Source organism: Dermochelys coriacea, chromosome 7, assembly GCF_009764565.3.
Source record: "Dermochelys coriacea isolate rDerCor1 chromosome 7, rDerCor1.pri.v4, whole genome shotgun sequence".
In the NCBI taxonomy this organism is placed as follows: Eukaryota; Metazoa; Chordata; order Testudines; family Dermochelyidae; genus Dermochelys; species Dermochelys coriacea.
The window spans coordinates 123,845,252-123,864,184 of record NC_050074.1 but is presented as its reverse complement, the minus strand read 5'-3'; positions in this window follow the sequence as shown (position 1 = coordinate 123,864,184).

Sequence of the window (18,933 nt, the reverse complement as noted above, 5' to 3'; positions counted from 1 at the left end):
CAGCAAGTTTCCCCCCCGTGAGGTTTTATTCCTGGAGCGGTTTAAGCGACAGCAGTGGGAGAAATCCGGCTTTGCAGGCCACGGCAGCAACGCATCCATTAACGAGCAAACAAACAGGAAAACTCGGTCTGGGTTCTAGCCCAGCCCTGGAAAGTGCCAGGCGATGCCACTCCACACCCCTTTCGCACAGACCTTCCCCTCCACGTGCCCCGGTAACTGGAGCTGCTTTTCTGTTCCCACCTCAGGGCCCAAGGAAGGGGTTAAGTTAACCCCCCAGTTTGCTGAAGGAAACAAGCCAAGCTTAAGACATAAGCTCCTTGGTGGTTTGGTGTTTCTTTGGGGATGCCCACTAGTTGTGCCAATCTATCCCACAGTAGGGGTGGCCTTGGGGCACTGGCTGGGCAAGGCTAGCCACTTTCTTTCACTAACATCTAATGGCATCCCCTGGCACTACCAGCTCCCCCTGCTCAAGGCAATCAAAGGGCCTGAGTGGGGCCCATTGCTCCAGTGTCTAGAGTTGGGCTGCCCCACGGTCTTTGCTTTCCTGATAGACTCTGGCCTGGCTGTGGAGAAACCTGCCTGGAACTCAGAGGGAGAAGTATGGGTTGCAGGAGGGAGGCATTTGGAGGTGGAATTGGGCAGTCAGTCTGTGTGCACATGGCTAGAATGCCAGCTGCAGCAGATCTCTGTGATTAGCGGCCTGTGGTACATGAAACAGGGAGAATGGGTGCCTCCTGCTGCTGCCGGATAAACTGCTGCAGGTGGAGTTGCTGTTGCCACATCAATTGCTGCTGCTGCTGCTCCACCAGCCATGTCAGGAGGGTCCTGGGCGCCATGCTGCTCATTGGATGGAATCCCACTTCTGGCACCAATGGCAGATCAGCTGGGTCAGCAACAAACAAAACCACAACAGCCCTTCAGTCTTCCAGGTGTTTGGAGAGTGCTGGGTACCACCAGAGAAGAAAGAACATCTGTCTGTCTGGGTCCTTACATGGCCTCTATTGCTGTCAAGTCTGGGAGTCCATGGCTTCCCCTCACAACATCCCTGGGAGGGATAGGTGGGAAAACTGAGGCACAGACAGTTGAAGCAGGTCACCCAAGGTGTCTGCAGCAGAGCCAGGCACTGAACCCGGTCTCCTGAGTCTCAGCCTCTTGACCACTCCCATGTTGAAATTCCCCCATGATTCACCCAATCAGGGAAAAGAAATAACACCATGGGACCCAGATGACCAATCACCCAGTGCAAACATCAGCAATTGGCTATTGGAAGCCACAGGCCGCCAGCAGCCCAGAGGCTGCCCAATTGTTTCACCTAACGAGCCAGTTACAAAGAGCTAAAGCTGAAGGAGCCTGCTGCTTGGAGCAGCTGAGCCTGGCAGCTCAGGGGCAGGGGCGGTCTCTTTGTGCCGTGTTTGTACAGCGCCTAGCGCAGTGGAGTCCTGGCCCAGGATGAGGGCACCTACCACAATGCACCCAGTAAATAACAACAATACAAACAGCTAGGCCTGGCATCCTGCCAGCCCACCCCTGCCCTCACTCTGAGCCTGGGGCCGAATCTCAGTCAGGAATTAACCCCTGCCTGCCTGGGTGCTTCTGGAAGGAACACAAGAGGGACAGCAGCTCAGCAAAGTGTGTGAGATTGTATTTTGTGACTTCCCAAGCCACAGCCCCTGGCTCCCAGGGGCAGGTTCTGCAGCCCTGCCCACACAGATGCCAGCATTTTCATCTCATAGACTCATAGGCTCATAGCTATTAAGGTCAGAAGGGACCATTATGATCGTCTAGTCTGACCTCCTGCACATCGCAGGCCACAGAATCTCACCCGCCCACTCCTGGAATAAACCTCTCAAATTCTGGTTTAAAGACTTGAAGGTGCAGAGAATCCTCCAGCAAGTGACCCGTGCCCCATGCTACAGAGGAAGGCGAAAAACCTCCAGGGCCTCTTCCAATCTGCCCTGGAGGAAAATTCCTTCCCGACCCCAACTATGGCGATCAGCTGAACCCTGAGCATATGGGCAAGACTCACCAGCCAGGCACCCGGGAAAGAATTCTCTGTAGTAACTCAGATCCCACCCCATCAAACATCCCATCACAGGCCATTGGGCCTATCTGGACCCTCACAGCAACTTGCCACCCCCCAGCCCAACAGACCATCAATAAAACCAGCTCCCAAACGAGGGCGTGTCAATAACACCCCACTCCTGCCAGGACTTAATTTGCAATGAAAGACGTGCCGGGGCTCAAGCAATTTTCTTTACATTCATACCTGACACAGGAAGCCCAGAGTTGCCAGGGCTACAAATTGCCAAGCCCAGCGGAGCCGGGGCTCTGAACCGCCAGGCCCAGCGGTGCCGGGGCTACGAATGGCCAGGCCCAGCGATGCCAGGACTCAGCCCTGGCACAAATTAAGCACTGCCTCCCGCCCACGAAGGTACCTCTGGTCCTGCAAGCAGCTGGAGGTAGGAGAGTGACAGTGGAAACGTCCAGCTGTGATAAGCCCTGGAGGGGCCCTTGTTCCCCAGAGCCATAGATTCACCCCAATGCTCATGGCCCAGGAGGCAGCAAAGTAACCCAGAGAGCAGGGCTCAGGACCCAACCCAGCTGCTTTCAGCTGGGAGCACCCCATCCCCTTCCCCCTCCGCCCCCCCCCCCCCGTCCATCAGCCAATGGCAAAACAAGCGGGGCCATGAATTACCTTCCTTTCCCCAGGCTCCACTGCTGATCGGGGGGCGCTGACCCTCTTCCTTTCCCTCCCTAGAACACCTCAGCGACAGCCTCTGTCCTCCTCTGCCTTATCTGAGGACTTCTCAGGGCAAGGCCAGGCCGGCGCCACGGTCTGCTTCCCTCGGCTGTGCAGACACGAACACCGAATGCACCCGGAAAGCAGCAATTAGCCCTGTCCACCCTGTTATTGGCCTGTCTCCCTAAATAGGGCTCACCCTCAAACTAGGAAGCAGCCAGAGGTTAATAAGAACCCCACATGCCAGGGTGAAGCCACAGCTGCTCCCAGCACAGGGCTGTCATTAAGGAGAACGCTGGCGAGGAATGCCCAGCCCTCCAGGGCATTTAGAAAGACACCACGGTCTCCATCGCTGTCTTGATTGCAGACACGGGGCAGCAACCGGTTTGTGTATCTTTAAATCTTCTTTGGGAGAAACTACAATTTCCTGCTTCTACCGCACCCTGGGATTGTTATTTACCATTTGTATTACAGCAGGGCTCCATGACGCTAGGGGCTGTACAGACAGAGCAAGGCACAGTCCCTGCTGGGCTGGTAGTTTAAGCAGAGAGTTCAGCTTGTTATTCCCAAATTACAGATGGGGAAACTAAGGCACCAAGCTGAAATGACTTGCCCAAGATCACGCAGAGAGTCTGTGTCAGAGGCAGGAACTGGAGCCAGATCTCCTGGGTCCCAGCTCAGTGCCTTATCCCCAAGGCCAGCCTTCCTCGCTCCGCCTTCAGTCTGCTCATTGATTAGCCTTGCCCACCACCCAGTCAAGGAGCTGATCAGGGCTCGGGAAAAATAACGAACCCAATTATCCAGGCAGGCAAGTCCCACAGCACAAAGTGGCATTAAAGCAGCTGGAGATGGCCAGTGGGAAATTCCCTCTTGGGGGGGGGGGTAGGGGAACGCCCCACCACTGGAAAGCTGGCACCTCCTGCACCAGCCATCTACCCTTCGCATCCGGAGAGGGAGAGGGCAGGGCAGGGGCAGAGCTCCACTGCACCCTGTCTGCCACTGGTGTAAGTTAGAACTTCTCCTTTGTGCCAGGGCTGAGCAGATCAGGATCAGGGAGTCGCAGCTGGGGCCTCGGTCTCGTGCCAGCCCTGGGAGCGGGGTGCATTCCCCCAAGGCCACACTGGGGCGGTCTCAGTACGTACAGGCTCTGAGTTCCTGGGTCTGCTTGACAATCCGGGTTTGTGTCTCTTTCCCCAGAGCACGCCAACTTTTCTCTGCCAGCCGGGTGCAGGCGGTGGGGGAACAGAGTGCTCCACTCCTCCTCAGTCTGTGAGCCCTGGCGCCACGCTGGAGCCCAGCTGCTCTGGGCAGGAGACGCCACCGATGTGGGTGATCCTGGGCTGGGCCTGGACTCCGGGCAGCAGGGTCAGGGGAGGGCAGGGCTCAGACAGCTGGGCCCCAGCCAGAGGAAGTCCAGCTGGTGACAACGTTCTCCGGGCTCAGCAACTGTTCTGGGAAGCAAGCTCAGTGAAGGGTGTCGGGCGGGCTGCTGACCCGCTGGGTGGCGAGAAGAAGTGGGCGTCCCTGCTGAGCACAGGGGGGCATTTCCTGGGGGCAGGAGGGTTGGTGAGTGCCTGAGGGCTCCTGGGTGGACGAGATCTCGGCTGGCGTCACGCACAAGGGCTTGAGGACGACACACCCAACACGCCAACGCAGGGCATTGCAGATTGTCTGGGCGCCTGGGGCAATGCTTGCACGGGGAACCAGGACCCGCTGCTCTGCTAGGGACCTTTGTCCCTCACTGAGGCCTCAGGACTCCAGCCAGCCCAAGGGAGAGACACAAAGAACCCAGTGGGGTCTGCTCGGCCTGGCACCCAGCTCCAGGCTCAGCCCAGCCTGCTCCCCCCAGGGGCCTGCTCAGCACAGCTCATACCCTGGGCATGGGGCGCAGGAGAGGAGACTCCAAGGGGAAGCTGCCAGCCTCCTCCCAGATCTCCTCTGTGGCCACCCCTCTCCATGGGCCCGCTGTGGATGGGCTCCGCTGGGCTGATGCCCCGGCCCGGTGCCATCACAGCCCATGCGTGGTGCAGGCTGAGACGGGCCCCCCGCCACCTGGCCTTGGTGCAGTGACCACGTGACCCGCCCAGGCAGGCCGGGACCCACTGGCCATGTTCTGCCTTCCCAGATAATACACTCAGATGCTGTGTCCCTTACCCCAGGGGAGTGAAGGAACTCCCCCCACCCAATCCTTTGCACCCAGAACAATCTAACCACCAACATCCCCCACCGCCTGACCCCCTCCAGGCCTGACCACACAGGCTGTGTGCCTAAGGTTGCCAGATGTCTGGTTTTCAACTGGCACGCCCGGACTAAAAGGGACCCTGGCGGCTCCAGTCAACGGTGCTGACTGGAGCTGCCAGGGTCCTTTTTAGTCCAGGCCGTTAAAGGTCTGGTCAGCGGCGCCGGGGGGCTAAGGCAGGGTCCCTGCCTGCCATGGCTCTGCATGACTCCCAGAAACAGCGGCATGTTCCCCCTCCGACTCCTACGCATAGGGGCAGCCAGGGGGCTCCACACGCTGCCCCTGCCTCAAGCACCAGCTCCACCTCTCCCATTGGCCGGAAATCGTGGCCAGTGGGAGCTGCGGGGGCAGCACCTGTGGACAGGGCAGCGCACGGAGCCGCCTGGTTGCGCCTCTGCATAGGGGCCAGATGGAGGACATGCTGCTGCTCCCAGGAGCTGCTTGAGGTAAGCGCTGCCTGGATCCTGCACCCCTGACCGCCTCCCATGCCCCAACCCCCAGCCCTGATCCCCCTCCCACCTTCCGAACCCCTCAGTCCCAGACCACAGCACCCTCCTGCACCCCAAATCCCTCATCTCCAGCCCCACTCCAGAGCCCACACCCCCAGCTGGAGCCCTCACACCCCAACCTCCCGCCCCAGCTCAGAGCTCCCTTCCACACCCTGAATCCCTCATTTCTTCCCCCCGAACCCATACCCCAGCCCAAAGCCCATACCCCCTCCCACACACTAATCCCCTGCCTCAGCCTGGAGGCCCCTCCCATACTCCGAACCCCTCAGCTCCAACCCCAGCCCAGAGCCCCCTCCTGCACCCCAAAGCCCTCATCCCTGCCCCCACCCCACAGCCAGCACCCCCAGCTGGAGCCCTTCCACCCTCCCGCACCCCAACCTCCTGCCCCAGCCCAGAGCCCCCTCCCATACCCTCAACCCCTCATTTCTGCCCCCCCATAACCTGCACCCCAGGCAAATCCCATACCACCTCCCACACCCCAACTCCCTGCTTCAGCCTGGTGAAAATGAGCATGTGAGTGAGGATGGGGAGAGCGAGCAACAGGAGTTGGGGGGGTGGGATGGAGTGAGCCAGGGCCTCAGAGAAGGGTGGGGTCAGGGGGCGGGGCAAGGGTGTTCGGTTTTGTGCAAGTCGAAAGTTTGCCACCCTACACATAGACCGGTCCCCCGCCCGCACGTCTCCGGGAAAAGCCAGAGCCTAAGCAATGTGGAATGAGATCAGCTGGCATCAATGTACCATGTGCCCAGCAAAGGGTACAGCCGAGAATCTGAACAATGGTTGTGTGTGACATAGCAGTGACAGGGCACCTCAGGGAAACCTGCGAGAAGGATGGGTGGGAAGATAGATAGATAGATAGATAGATAGGAAGGGGTGGGGATGGAGATGATTAGATAGATAGATGATGGGTGGGTGGACACGGGGATAGACAGATAGATGGTGGCTGGGTGGGTGGGGATGGGGATGGATAGGTAGAAGATTGGTGGGTGGGAGGGTATGGAGGATGGATAGATAGATGGTGAGTGGGAATGAGGCTACATAGATAGATGATGGGTGAGCGGGTGGGTATGGGGATAGATAGATGATAGGTTGGTGGATATGGGGATAGACAGATAGATGTCGATGGGGATGGATAGATAGATGGTGGGTGGGTATGGGGATAGACAGATGGTGGGTAGGTGGCTGGGTGGGGATGGGAATGGATAGATAGATGGTGGGTGGGTATGGGGATAGACAGATGGTGGGTAGGTGGCTGGGTGGGGATGGGAATGGATAGATAGATGGTGGCTACATGGGGATAGGGATGGATAGATAGATGGTGGGTGGGTGGGGATGAGGATGGGGGTATGGGGATAGATAGATACATGATTGGTGGGTGGGAGGGTATGGGGATGAATAGATAGAGGGTGGGTGGGTGGATATGGGGTTGGGGGTATGGGGATGGATAGATAGATACTTTAATTCTGAAAGAATCAAAGTGTCTTTACAAACTCCCTATACAAAGGAATCTCTTGATCCATCAATGAAATGCAACTTCCTCTGGGGCGTGACACATCAGCTGCCTGGCAACATCCCCTAAGAGCTTACAGCCCACGGCAGAGATGAGCAATGTACCCTGTTGAGTCAGGAGGGCAATTGAGGTTGAAGCCACTTGGAATGTGACCAGGCCACTAGGGTTCATATTTCGACTCATTCTAGCTGCATCACGCGATCCCTAGTGACTCAGTCCAGTGGATCCAGATCCGGCCTGTTAGACCAGCCGGCCTGTCTGCGGGGACCTGAGCAGGACTCTCCCACAGAGCCCTGGCCAGTCCCAGGCTCCAGGCCCGTTTTCAGCGTCCCACGTAACGGGGCGCCCGTCACTGGAAGACGATGCCACAGACCCCCAGTGCCAGGAGTGAACGGGTCTGAGGGTTTCGCCGAATCTAACAGGTTACTTTGGTCACAAAGGCCCCAAGGCCAAATCTCCCCATTGCCCCACACCTGCCCCCAGGTCACAGTCTCTAAGGGCCAGGAGGCCGTCCTGTGCATCCTGTGCCGATATGCTGGAGAAGGGGCATGACTGCAAAGCATTGGCTAGGGCATGCCCTGCTCTGCTGTGAGGTGACCTGGGGCAAGTCTCCATGCCTCAGTTTCCCCATCTGGATGTGGGCTAATGAGCCTGACCTCCTTCATACAGCACGTGGATTGCTACAGGCCAGAAGAGCTAGAATCGCGCCCAGGGCCGAACAGCCTCTGGGTTGGGGAGTTGCAGGGAAAGCCCTGTAGTGCAATGGGTGAAGCAAACCCCCAGCACCCCAGGGAAAGGGGGATCCAGCCTTGAAGCCTGAAGTTCAGACCAGGCTCCTGCTCTGTGCCCATCACCCCAGCCTCTAGGCTCACTGGCCGTCGCTGTTGGGCCCTCGTTAGGTCAGTCGCCCATTTGCCCTGCTTTGCCCCAGCACCTCGATCGCAGGCTGGCAGGGGAGGGCGCTAACCCGCTAACCCAGCAGCACCGCCAGTTTCCCCAGGGCACAGCAGGGTAGCGGGGCTCACGAAGCAGACACCCAGTCAGACACACCAGGTGGTCAGACGAGAAGGGGCCAGGCTGTGGGAGCAGAGCGGGGGTGAGGGCCGTAGGGTGGGCGCTCTGGCTGGCACCAACACACAGCAAGCAGATGCCCCAGGCTGCTCACCAGGGATCCGGTGGTGGAAGCAGGAAACTGACAGCAGGACGCCTGGGTTCTATTCTCAGCTGGATGAGGGAGTGCGACCTAATGGGTGGAAGCATGGGACAGGGAGCCAGGACTCCTGGGTTCTCTTCAACCCCTCCCACCCCCAGAGGACTGGACTCTAATCCCCGGGACACCTGGTCACCCCCAGCAGCCAAGGGGCCTGGATGCAGGAATTGGAGTGGACACAGACCCCACTTCACTAAAGGGAGGGGCATTGACTGGGGCAGATTTTTCCTCATTCCCATCCACCGCCATCTTCTGCCTGGCTGCTGTTTTTGGGGCACACGCAGAGGTGGGATCCCCCTTGCAAAGGCCCCCAGGAACTGCCGGTCTCTGCAGTTAGAATTCAGTGCTCCTGGCACATCCCACGCCCACGAGCCTCACCAGAGCCCGCCCTGGGGGTGAAGGCGTCGCACCCCGAATTGTGACACCATGGTCATCGCAGACAGCAACAGGCAGCGCTTGAAGGTGGGGCCGGGGGAGATAAACACCCCATAGTCTGGCCCCTCATCCAACCTTTCGCCAAGCCCTCAGCCAGTGGCCCTGCGGGACCGCAGCCCTGATGCCATGGGCAATGGGCCCAGAAAGCCAGGGCACCACGCAGCAAACCAGCAGTGAGCAGGCACCAGGCCCTGACACTCCCTGAGCGCTGGTGGTGCCCGACTGCTGCTACAGACTTGGTGCCTTGGGCTGCTCAGGCCTGAAAAGAGCCCTTGGGGAAAAAAAGGTTCCCCCACCATTTCCAGCCCTCCATGGAGGCCAGGCCAGGGGCCTGGGCAGCCGGCTCAGGTCAGCACGTGTGTGACCGGACTCGTCTGCCCCTCAGGAAAGTGTGACGGGGAGAGAAGTGAAATCCCCAGGGAGTAGTATCTCGGTCTGTGCCCACTGCTAGTGGCAGGGACGTGTGGGGAGATCCCCCCCTGCCGTGACCCCTGGGTGCAGCTGCCTCTCCCAAAGGCATCCTCTGTCTCCCATCAGTCCCACCTGTGCAAAGCAAGTTGAATGCTGGCATGTTGGCTCACTGAGACGCCCAATGGCCTAGCCTGATGGGGGCTGGGCCCCTATGAAACTTGGGGTGCATTGCTCCAGCAAGGGTCCGAGGACAGGAACACGGAGCAGGGCGGGGAACACCTACACAAGGACTTCCTGTCAGAAACATCTTGCAAGAGAGAAGGGGGGGGTCACAGAGGGGCATTCAGGATGGGGGCTGCTGGATCAGATCACAGCCGGGCCTGTCTTAGGGTTTTATGAAGCTGCCCATCACCATGGCATCTGGGCACCATCTCCAGCAGCAGAGAAGAAACCCTGCTCTGGCAGCTCCCACAAGCCTAGTGCCAGCCCGAGCAGGGGTGGCCAAGGGGAGACAGGGATGCACGACCTGAAATCGCCGGCACCAGCAAGAGGGACCCCTTGCCCCCCACCCCCAAGTCTATGGCAATAGGGTGAGGTGGGGCAGGCCCTGGGGATCACTAAACTTTGGTGGGGTGGCAGAAGCTGAACCCCAAACTGCCCAGAGGGTCCTTGCAGTGGGTATGACTGGATTTAGGGGCAGGGCCAAGTGGGATAAAGGGGGTACCCAGAGTAACTGATCTCTTGAGAAGGGCCCAGATGGGTGGGATGTGATGGGGAAGCTTGGGAAGGGGCAGGTTCAGGTTCAAACGGTCCCCTGACCCACGCCACTCCATCCTGCCGGCCGGGGCACCATGTGGTGCAGGGGCTCGCTTCGGAGGGCCGCCAGGTTCAATGCAATCTCCTCCTGGAAATGATTAAAGCTGGATTAGAGCGCCGCTGGCTCCAGCCTGTCTGATAGGCCTAAAACCCAGCTGAGGGGAGAGCGAGCCAGTGCAGAGCGCGAGCCAGACAGAGGGTCCGCTAGGCCTGGCGCTGAACCTCGCTGCAGGGCCCTGGGCAGTGTTACAGGGGGAGGGAGTCTGTGTGGTGTTGGGTGCATCTCTGTGTTAGCCTCTGGCGCACACACAAATACACACACGTGTACGGGTGCGAGATCTGCCTGGAGCTCTCTGGGAGACACTGAGCTCAGGGATGGAGGCACGGTGCCCATCACTCTGCTGCCCACGATGCCACAGTTGGGGGAGGAGGTGCATGGTTGCGCTGCCCTCATGTACCCAGTGCTGCACGTGCTGGGGTCGGGGCTGAGGGAGGGCCGGGGGCTGTTACTCACCGAGAGCAGGAAGAGACACGAGGGGAAGCACTGTGGGGCCAAGCTACACCAGGAGAGAACAAGAGCAAGCTCCCCCCACTCACCCTGCAACGCTCCCCTTCCCGCTCCCTGCTCCATCTCTCCCCGGCTGCCTTCCTGTGCTCTCGGCCAGCGTTTCAGGACGTTCACTGCTTCTTGCTAAGCCCCAGCTCCTGGAGTCAGGGGAGCCCAGGAGAAGCTCGGCTCTCGTTTAAAACAACATGAGCTTCTAGCCCTCTTGCCCTGAGTTCTCTTCAGAGCAGGGACCGCGGCGCCCCATGGGAACCGGGGGCGAGATAAAAGTCACCATTTGCCCCTCGTTACCCACAGCCCCACGTGGCAGAGCTTTACACAGTGCCTGGCGCATGCATGTATCCAGCTAGGGGACATATCAGCCAGTTGGACTTTCACCCACAGCATCTTCCCAGCATGAAACCAGGTCAGCTCCCAACCAGCACTCAGAGACTACAGGCCCCAGCATGCACTGCTCTGATTAGTAGGGCGCATTGCAGGCCGGGACCTGTAGTCTGTAGTGTAAAACTCTCCCTTGGCTAACAAGGTTGCATTTTAGCTGCCCCTGGTGCTGCAGAGCAACTGAGGCTGGGGGCAGGTAAATATTTTACCGTGCCCCAAGATAGGGATGCCTGGAAAATAAATAAAACCATCCTAGGTAAAGAAATTCCTCTGGAGTTTGCGGCTAGATGGACTTTCATGCAGGCGGGATTAGAACTCAGGACTATCTGCATTGGCAGAGCCTGAGCCAGGGGAGCTCTGCTGCTGATGGGGCGCTGAAGGCTCCTGCACTCTGACAAACGGCTCTGGAGCTTTGCAGCCCTGAAAATTCCCATTTCCTCTTTTTGGTTTGGGAAGATCCCACCATGTGACTCAGCCAACCAATCAAAACTCGTGATTGAGGGTAGGGGGGCACGATGAACCCTAAAACTGACAACAAATCAATGGGGATGGTCATAAAAAAATCTGGAAAGTTTGGGGGGAAATTAAAGCATTTTCTTGGGGAAAAAAATGTTAAAAAAGGCCAATATTTCTAAACTCCAACCAGCTCCCTGCCCTGCAGCCCCATCCACCAGCACCCAGGACCCCTTGCACTAGCACAGGAACTGACAGCAGGGAGAGAGAGGCTGGAGGGTCTCACACAAACTCCTCCCTCCCATAAGGCAGACCAGGCTCCTCATTATACCGATAGGGAAACTGAGGCACGACACAGAAGCCCGAGCCCTCCAGCGTGTCCGTCTCATTCTCCAGCCGCACTGGCCTTTCCCCCAGTGGCGGTTTGATTGCATTTGGTGCAGTTCCTCCCCAGAACAGCGGCCTTTCTCTCCCGGAGTGGGCACCAAGTCTGACACGTTCACGCCGCTTCTAGGAGGGAGGAGGTTGGTGTGCTGGAAATTAGGCCTAAGGACAAATTAAGGAAGGGAGGGGCTAGTCTACCCCGCCGCTCCCTTGTGGGGTCCTTAGGAGGGGAGACTTTGGTGGGGACAGGAGGCTACCGCGACGCTGGCTGGCTGGAAGACAAGAGAAAGAGCGAGTCGCCGATCCAGCTGCCACCCCTGGGACCCCACCTTCCTCTCCCAATCCCAAGAGATGTCCTGACCAGGCCTGGCCAGAGAGAGGGACCCAGAGGACTCCAGCTGGATCCCAAACAGCACCTGGGATGGGAAACGTGTCGCCCCACCCCCACTGGCTTCTTTTCCTTCTCCCCTTTCCTGTCTCTCTCCTTGTGCCTTGTAGTCAGGGCCTGGCTCATCCCTGCTGCAAGCCTGGGACCAGGGAAAAGCAGCTGGAAGCTACGTCCTCCAGGGCTTGACGCTGGCACAAGTTTGCCCGGTCTCAGGGTGGCTGATCAGACTAGGGAGCCGGACCCATGTTCCAGCAGGGAGGTTGCAAGTGAGTCAACCAGAGACAGAAGCTGCATTTTCTGCTTTGGCTGGTCTTGTCTGAACGGATGACAGCTCCAACCAGCTCAGCTCCCTTCTCTTCCCCCTCCCCCCTGCTCGCAGAACAGGGATTACCATCAAATGGGGGCTGGACTGTGGGGGCTCCTTCTAAAAACTCTCCCCAGCTAAAGGGAAAGGGGCCACCGGAAGATGTTCCCGTGAAAACTTATTGAGCCCTTCACATCTCTCCCGGGCTGGGTGAGAGTATTCACACCTTGGGCAAAGTCACACACCAACTGTTGCAAATACAGAAGGGGTCCCAGGGCGGGGGCTGCTCCGGTGCACATGGGGGTCCAAACTGAACAGCGCTTTTGCTAATGCTGGGCCTGATCTGGGGACAAGCACCTGGCAGTACTCAGAGAGAACTGGCCATTCTCAATATCCGATTCATAGAGCGGATTACAGCTGGAAGGATTTTTAAGGGAGCGTTTGCAGGGGCGCTAAGCAGGTCTCCGGATGCCCGCTCCTGGCCTTTGGTTAACACTATTTGATGCTGGACGGTGCCTGGGTTATGTTACCCATTTAGCTCTTTGGGCCCCTTTATCCCATGGAAATTCAGGCACCAGGAGCCAAAGAAAGGCAGCAAGAACGGGGCCTTCTCTCCAGCCCACCCCAGTGCAGCACTCAGACCCACCAATGAGCCAGCTGCAGGGACAGACCTTCCATGAGGCGCTCGTGGGGGCGCTGCCAGTTTCCTGTGAGAAAGTGCCACCTCCCTGGCAGCTCCCTGCTCCGTCTTCTGGCTTTGGGGGAGCTCGTCCAGCTGAGAGCCGGGGTCCCCCTCCCAAGTGAGGAGAGAGAGAGAGACCGACAGCCACAGCCTGCAGTGGGGCATGCACAGTGCCAAGACCTAGCCAGGAAAGACAAGTGGGAGCAGGCTGGGCTCAGGGAGTGCCAAGACACCAACCAGACCCCCCTCTTTTGCTCCAATGCCCCATTCTCCAGCTGCCTGGGAACTGAGAGAGGGATTCCAAGAGAGGTGCTGGAGCTCACATGGCAGGACAGCTGAATTCTCTGTCTGGCCAAGGCTCTTCGCCGTGCCATGCCTCAGTTTCCCCTATGTAGAACAGGGCTCACACCATCGGAGCCAACGTTAGCATGGAGTGGGGATCTGTCTCTCCCACTGAGCACAGTACCATGGGGCCTGCAGCTGCCAAGTTCAGCTCCCAGCGGCACTGCGAGGATATGGGGCGAGCCCAGGCAGCAATGACACAGACTGATTCCTGCCCAGAGGGCCGGGCGAGCAGCCCACTGTTTGGGGCAGTGATGGGGAGGTAGTAGGGTGCTCAGAGATGCGCCTCCCAACCTTATCCCCGTCCCGCTCACCCTTCAGCCAGCAACGTCCCCGTCCACCAGCCAGATCCTTACCTAGATAAGCCTGTCCTGGGTCAGTCCAATTGTCCCCAGCAAAGCGTGGGCGGTTCAGCGCTGGGGTTCATTCCTCGGTCCCGAGGCAGAGGGAGACCATCAATGATGCCAGCGGCAATTCCCCTGGAGTCCTGAAGTGGCACCCCCTGCTCGATCTTCTCGCCTGCTGTTTGTCCACCTTCACCGGGCCAGGGGATGACAGGATCGCCGGGAGCCAGGCCCCGCATTTGGAACGGGCAGCGTGGGGCAGGCAAGGTGGCACCTGGCAGCCTGCTGTCGGCACAGGGCCCTGGCAGGAGGTGGGCACCGTGGCTCAGAGGAAGCCTGGGGGCTGAGTTCCCCAGAAGGCCCTGTATGTTAGGAGGACCCAGAGCTTCACACAGGGCCTGGCTTTCTGAGGGGGCCCGCTGGGCACATGGGCTGCAAGCTCTGGGGATAGCACAGGCTGAATTATAGCTTCAGCAGGAAACCAACTGAGACCTGGTGGCTCTGCCTTTTTGCTTTGGGTTTGTGGGCTCTTTCCCATGGGAAACTCAGGGGGCACAAACCCCATGCAGACTGGCACCCCAAGGCCAAAGCAACCCTCATGCAAACCCACACTCCCAGAGTAAAGCAGGTGGTGCAAACCCTACCCAAACCAGCATGCCGGGGAGTCAAACTCACCATCACGTCAGGCCAGGCAGAGCACAGAGCTGGGGTCCTGCCCACTGGGCTGGTGACAGGGCACCAAGCAGAGTCAAGGCTATGTTTAAATGCAACTTGCTGTACTCCTCTCCAGCCACCTGGGGCCAAACACAGATGGGTCAAGCCGGGTAGGGATTTCCAGGTGATTTATTTCAGATTAAGGAAACTCCGTCCAGGAAAGAACCAATGTAAAGTCTCCCTCAGTGAGAGAGCACCCAGCGGCGCTCTCTAGCGGTCAGCCTCTGAACTGGAGCAGAACAGGCAGGCATTGAAAGGTGCAGGACACAGATCACTTCTCCTCCCAGTCACCAGACTCTACACCCCAGCAAAGATCTGCCTTCAGATCAGCCACAGGGAGGCGCCAGCTCTTACCAAGTCCCCTGCTGGACTCACCTGCCCCGGGGGCACAGCTGGCATTAGGACCCAGGACCCTCTGGGCTCCAAACCTCTTCCCCAGACAAGATGCTGCCAGGTAGATGGCCTGGCTTGACCAAGAGCACAGCTTACGCCAAGGCCAGTCTCGCACGGCGGGTGGGAAGCGATCGGTGCGTTCTTGCTGGGTGGGGGCCAGTGCTGCAAGGACATCGGACAGGCCCTGAGGCATCTTGCCCCTCTTGGCGCATCAACACACAGCTGGCCTTGAGCAGGGCATTCTGGGAGAGCTGCCCGCCTCTCCCATGAAATCCTTCGCATCGCATCCACCACAACCTCTCCACCGCCGAGAGGACAGCTACACAGTCCCTGACACCCAGCCAGCCGATAGTGACAACGCCAGCAGACAAAGGGGGGGTGGGGGGAGCAGCATAGTCCTCAAACCTGACGACTACGTGAACAAGCCAACCGACAGCTCTCCGACACCAGCTACTGTACGGAGCGCAAAGATGACCCCTCACCGCAGGTCACCCCGGAATTTAAGGCCATCGTCAAACCCTTCCCCAGCAACTCCAAGAGACACTCTGCAATCTCATCCGCCCTCGAACCCGCCCCAGAGATCTTCTATGTGCTCACCAAATGACACGAACAAGGGAACCCAGCAGACCCATCGTAGCTGGCCACAGCACTCTGATTGAAGGAATATTGGGACTGACAGAAACCAGCCTCAAACCACTCACCGCACAAAGGGCCAACTTCCTCCAGCACAGCTGACTTCCTCCAGAAACTCTGCACCACTAACAACCACCTTCAGAACACCATCCTCACCACCATGGGTGTCACCTCTTTATACACCACCTCACCCCACCTCACAGACCTCAGCATGACGGCATCGCCGCCTGCCTCCAATGTTTACAAGACACTGGAGAACCCTCAGATCTCTACCCCCAAATCATCCATTTCATCCTCACCCATAGCAGTTTTACATTCAACAACAAACAACCCTTTGTCCAAACCATGGGAACACCCAAGGGTACTAGGACACCTCACCAATATGCCAATCTCTCCATGGGCCACCTTGAGGAAGAATTTCTGGACAGATGCACCATGAAACCAATGATACACCTGAGAAACATTGATGGTATTTTCATCCTGTGGACAGAGGACCTAAACTGTGTCACAGATTTCCACCACTTCAGCCACCACCACTCATTCATTAAACTCTGTCTGAAACACTCCCACACCAGCATCAACTTCTTGGACACCACAATCCGCTTCAAGCTGTCATGGGATAAGAGGGAAGGTTCTCTCATAGATTGATAACTGGTTAAAAGATAGGAAACAAAGGGTAAGAATAAATGGTCAGTTTTCAGAACGGAGAGAGGTGAACAGTGGTGTGCCAAAGGGGTCTGTTCTGGGACCAGTCCTATTCAACATATTCATAAATGATCTGGAAAAAAGGGGTAAACAGCGAGGTGGCAAAATTTGCAGATACAAGTATGACTGTTCTTTTGTTCTTAATCATGGAACCTTACATCAACTACAGACAAGAAGCCCACGAATTCCCACATCTACTTTCACCGATACAGTAACCACCCCAACAGACAAAGAAATCAGTATCTACAGCCAGGCACTCAGAGTCGCCTGCAAATGCTCTCAGGAGAAAGCTGGGGATACACACCAGAACACATCTAAAACTGCCTTCATCAAACAAGGACACTCTACCGGAAAAGTAGATTGTACCATGGAACAGACCAGCCCATAGCGTGAGACGGTTCTGCTGATCGGGGTGAGCCCAGGGCAGAGGGCTGGGCAGGGCAGACAGGCTGCCTGGAGCGAGTTCCACCAACTGTGTACAGACAGGGACATGGCCAGGCTGCTGTTTGGACTAGAGCAACAGAAATCTGGCAGGCAGGCAGCGAAGCTCGCCCAGGGGATGTTTATCCTCCCAGCCCACCAGCAGCCGGGGCCCCAGCTCGGCCCTCGCTCCCTCCAAGTCTCCTCTGAGCAGCAGCAGCTCGAGAGATTCTCAAGAGAAGGCCCTTGAACTCTGCAGCAGAGGACGTGAAGAGCAAAGGGAGAGGCTGGTTGTCTAAACTTGCAGGCCCTGACCGCTTATGGCTGTTAAAGAGCAGCTGGTATCTGCGGGTATCGGTCAGTTCGCAGCCTGGGGTAGTGCAGTCTCCCTCCCTGCATTCCCCCAGCAGTTTCAGTCTCATATGGGATGTGTCCTAAAAGACTGCATAGCTGCCAGGCTCCACCCCAGAGGTGGCTGCATTTCAGTAGGGGCGGCAGCGGTTTCTTCCCTTAGCGACATATGCTAGATCAGAGTGAAGAGCTTTGGGATGAACCATGCTGGAGAACTAGGCAGTATTGCCTCGTAAGGGTGTTTGAAAATCGCTTTCAGGCACGCTTCAGGCTGTGACCCCCTCTGCTTCTGCCAGGGTTACAAACCTCATTGCACCAGAGATGGAGCCCAGCTGCAGAACCCTGACCCTGCTCCCGGCCAGGGACATGCCTGAAGTTTGGGGGTGCAGGGGAGTGTTCGATTCTGTTACTGCTCGTTACACAATCCAATCTGTGTCCGGTTTAGGAGTGCCCCTCCCCCACCTAAGCTCAAGGATGTTGGATCCAGCACTTGGGTTCAGCCCGTCCTAGAGACGGACCCGATCAGCCCCAGAGCTGGGGGTGAATGTTCCTGAACCCAGCTGGGAGCAGTTTCCCAGCCAGCAGAGCTAGCGGACAGGGCCCCCCCAGCCCATGGCTGGCACCACTTCCCAGCTGGCAGCAGCTGTGCGAATTAACAAAACGTGCTCCTCAGCCCTTCCACTCCTTTCTGTCCTGGAGAGCAAAGAGAGGGGAATGTCCTACCTGGAGCTGAGGGTCTCATTGGAAACCCAAGCTTCCTTGACAAACCTGCCCGCTAGCTGGCTCTCATCCCCTGCATTGCCACCAGGGGGTGCCAGCGAGCCCATGGGGTGCAGCGGGGCAGGTGGAAACGCACAGCAAGGGGGGGAGAATTCAGGGACACTCATGGTCAGGGAGAGGCGGTGGGGGCTGAGATTGTCCCCAGGGCGCTAAGGGGGTAGCGTGAAGGTATACAAGACAAGGAAGACTTAGGCCGACTACCTGGGGCAAGTGCCTCGCCAGGAGGTCTGAGCTGTGGCCACCATTCGCAATGGGACGCTTCGAGAGCAGGGACACAGGACAGCCCAGGCCCCACGTCCAGAGTGGCCCCGGCTCCAGACAGAGAAGGCTGGGAGCTGGCTGGTGAGTCCCAACAGACCACAGAGAGGGAGTGGTTGCCAAACACTCCCTTTGGCCCATCCCCCTTCTGTGCCGGGCACCTGGGGCTGTCCTGGGCCTCTTTCCCTTCCCAGCGCCAGCTCTTTCAGCAGGTTCCCGGCCCTGTGACTGATTCAAGCCTGGCCCGGCCAGCGGAGCCAAGTCTCGGAGCCTTTTCAGACCTTACTGGGCGCTGAGCAATGCTCCCTGCCTGCCCTGTGAAGTGGGCGTCCAGGTGGGGGAAACAGGAGGAATGTCCCTTTAAATGAAGAGGACGCTCGTAACTCCACCTCCGGTGGGAGGAGTCCTGTGACTCCACCCCTTTGGGGGTGGAGCTCTCAAACTAGAGGGAAGAACATGCCAGAGCAGAGCCGGGACAGTGGAATCCGTCTCTTCCCACTCCCTAGGGCAAAGGCCTGTGTGGGGCTGCAGGACGCATGGGGCGTGTGACTGGGGTGCGGTGAGGGGGGCTGGAGGTGCCAGGAGGTGACCCCCAGAGCTTACACCTCAGCCTGTTGAGAGCCGCTGTGTTCCAGGGGCTCCCGCAGCCAGGCTGAGGCCAGGTGGGATCCTCATATGGGCTCTTCAGGGCGATGTTTAGGAAATTCCATGAATTTAGAAATTCCTCCTGTCCCACAACTCCCCAGGCACCTGGCCTCCTGTCTGGGCCTGCTCCTGGCGTCATCACTGATCCTGATTGGCGCTGACCCCAGACTGGGCTGCACATCTCTCCAACTCCCACGCGGACGGTACTGTTCCGTTACGGCATGTGATACACTCCCCTCGCCCTCCTAAGTAACTGAGATCAGAGTGTTTATCGTCCAGGAGGGTTCCTTTCTCTGACTCCCTTCCAGCAGTGGTATTCCAGGG